At 76.7% G+C, this 2,500-nt stretch overlaps 1 non-coding gene across 1 annotated transcript; it reads left to right on the plus strand.

Annotated features, from left to right (window-relative positions):
* The first annotated feature begins 1,100 nt into the window (after positions 1-1,100).
* LOC144614426 (5.8S ribosomal RNA) lies at positions 1,101-1,253 on the plus strand. The gene has a single exon (XR_013552233.1). It is a non-coding gene; the product is annotated as a 5.8S ribosomal RNA (ribosomal RNA).
* The last annotated feature ends 1,247 nt before the right edge of the window (positions 1,254-2,500 follow it).

Raw genomic sequence — 2,500 nt, forward strand, 5'->3', positions numbered from 1 at the left:
CCAGGCCCGTCTTCCTGCCTTGCGCCTCTCTCTTTGCCCTACCCCGCAGACCTTACTTACCCCCTTCCTTCCGCCCCCCCTTCAGGCCCCGGGTCCGGTCCGGGTCCGGCCTTCCGTCTCCTTCCCCGCCTCCTCCCCGAACCGCCACCCCCACGCCCTTGCCCGCTCGTGCCCCGCTTCCCGCCGCAGCCCCCCTCCCGCAGAGGGGGGGGCCTGGGCCGCGGGTGCGGGGGAGGGGACGGTGAGGGTTGGTCGGTGCCACGGGGAAGGTGTGCTCGGAAGTGAGGGCGGGGCCGGGGCCGGTCAGCCCCGGCGGCCCTGGATGGGGGGGGAGAAGAAGGGTCGTGTGGGGGTCGTGGGGGGGGGAAGCGAGGGGCGTCGGGCGGCGGCGGTCTGTGGGGGGGCGGTTAGCCCCCGTCGGAGCCTCCGTCACGGGCCGGCAGCGTCGGGGCTTTCGGTTGCCGTTTGTGGGTCCGGCCGCGGCCCCGGGGGGGCCGGCGTCGAGGTGGTTGGCGGTGTCGCGGGCTCCCTCGTCCCCCACCCACCTCGCCCGCCTCCACCCTGTCCAGGTACCTAGCGCGTCCCGGCGCGGAGGTTTAAAGACCCTTTGGGGGTCGCCCGTCCGCCTCGGGTCGGGGCGGTCGGGCCCGTGGGGAGCCGTGGAGGCTGGTCTTCCCGTGTCTCCTCCAGACTCCGCTGCCCGCCCCCCCGCCGCCCCAGGCCGGGGCGCCGCCGCGCTTGCGCCCACGCCACGGCCCTCCCCGGTTGCCGGGAGGGGCTTGCCCGGCGGCTGCCGGGTGGTGCGTGAGCGTGTGCGTGTGCGTGCGCCCCGTGTCCCTTGGGTGTGTGTTGGGGGGAAGGGGACAGGCGGGAACCCCCTGGGCGCCTGTGGGGTTGTTCTGAGCTCGCCCCGCGCGTCGTCCGCGTGGCGGGGCGGGCTGCTGGACTTGCCCTGTTCCAACCCTTCCGACCTCTCGGAGTCTGGTCTTTGTTGTCTCTTGCTGGCCGGCCGGAGGCACCCTTCGGGGATGTGCTGTGCCAGGTTGGGGGGGTCGCCCCTTTTCGGGGTTGGCCCTCCCGGTGATCACAAAAACTCGTACGACTCTTAGCGGTGGATCACTCGGCTCGTGCGTCGATGAAGAACGCAGCTAGCTGCGAGAATTAATGTGAATTGCAGGACACATTGATCATCGACACTTCGAACGCACTTGCGGCCCCGGGTTCCTCCCGGGGCTACGCCTGTCTGAGCGTCGCTTGCCGATCAATCGCCTCCCCCGGGTGGGTCTCTCTCCCGGGGGTAAGGCGCGGCTGGGGGTTCCCTCGCAGGGCCTGTCCCGCCGGCGCCCGCCCCTGCCCGAGTGCGCCCCGCCACGCCCGCCTGCGCGGCGGTTCGGTGTGCGGGGTCACCTGTGGGCCGGGGAGAGGGTCGTCCTGGCCGCCGGGCCCTCCGTCCCCCTAAGTGCAGACGACGGTGGCCGCCGCTGCCGGCCCTCCCTCCTTCCTCCTCCTCCTCCTCCTCCCCCCGCCCCCTCCCCGGCCCCGTGTGTCCGGTCCCTGCCGCCTCCCTCAGCACCCCCCTCGCCCCCGCCTCGCCCCGCCGGGTCCGCTCGGCGGTGGCCTGTGTGTGGGACGTGGGAGGGCGTGGGACGGGGGCTGGGGGCCGGCGCCCGTGGGGCGGTGGCGTGGGGTGGTTGGGGGGGGGAGAGGTGGGGCGGGGGGGAGAGGCCGAGGCGGCCGGTCGCCGCCCGCGAGAAAAGGGAAGGGCGAGGAGAGCTCGCGCCTGAGGGCCGCGGCCGCCGCCGCGGTCCCTCTGGGGGAGATCCCTCGTGCCGCACGCGGTCTTTGGGATCGCCGCCCGGGTCTCGGGAGGGTTTTGCGGTGCCCCGTGCCGCGCGGTCCCGCGGGCCGTCGTGGGGGGTGGAGGCGCGGATCCGGAGCGCCGTCGGTCTCGCCGCCTTGCCCCGGGCGGCGACCGCGGCGGTCCTGCCGTGGCCCCCTCCTCTCCCGGTCCGCGGCCGTGCGGTCGGGGGCCCGAGCCGCGGCCCCGCCCCCGCTCCCCGCCGGCGATCCCGGCCCCCTTTGCCCTGTCGGGGCGGCTCGCGCCGAGGCCGAGTCGCGCGCGGGGCTGCGCCCCGGGGATGCGTGCCCCGGCGGCGGCCCGCGGGACGCCGCGGCGTCGCCCGCCGCTGCGCGCTTCCCCCCGGGTTGCGGCCGCGCCGCACTGCGTGCCCCGAGCCCGCGTTGTCGCGGTGTTGGGGGGGGTGTTGGTTCTCCGCGGGGGTCTCTGTGGCTGGAGGCGTGCCGCGCCGTCCGCCGGGCCCGGTCCGGGGCCGCGGTGGGAGCGCGGGGCACGTTGGGACGTGTGTGGGGGGAGGCCGGGTGCGTCGCGTGGGGGGAAAAGGGCCGGCGGTCGGGGGCGACCGCCGCGCTCGGACCCCCCCCACGCCCGCGCCCGCTTTCCCCCCCCCCCCCGCTCCCCCGCCCCGCGCCGCTCGCCGCG

This window comes from Panthera onca, chromosome E1, assembly GCF_046562875.1.
Source record: "Panthera onca isolate mPanOnc1 chromosome E1, mPanOnc1 haplotype 2, whole genome shotgun sequence".
NCBI lineage: Eukaryota > Metazoa > Chordata > Mammalia > Carnivora > Felidae > Panthera > Panthera onca.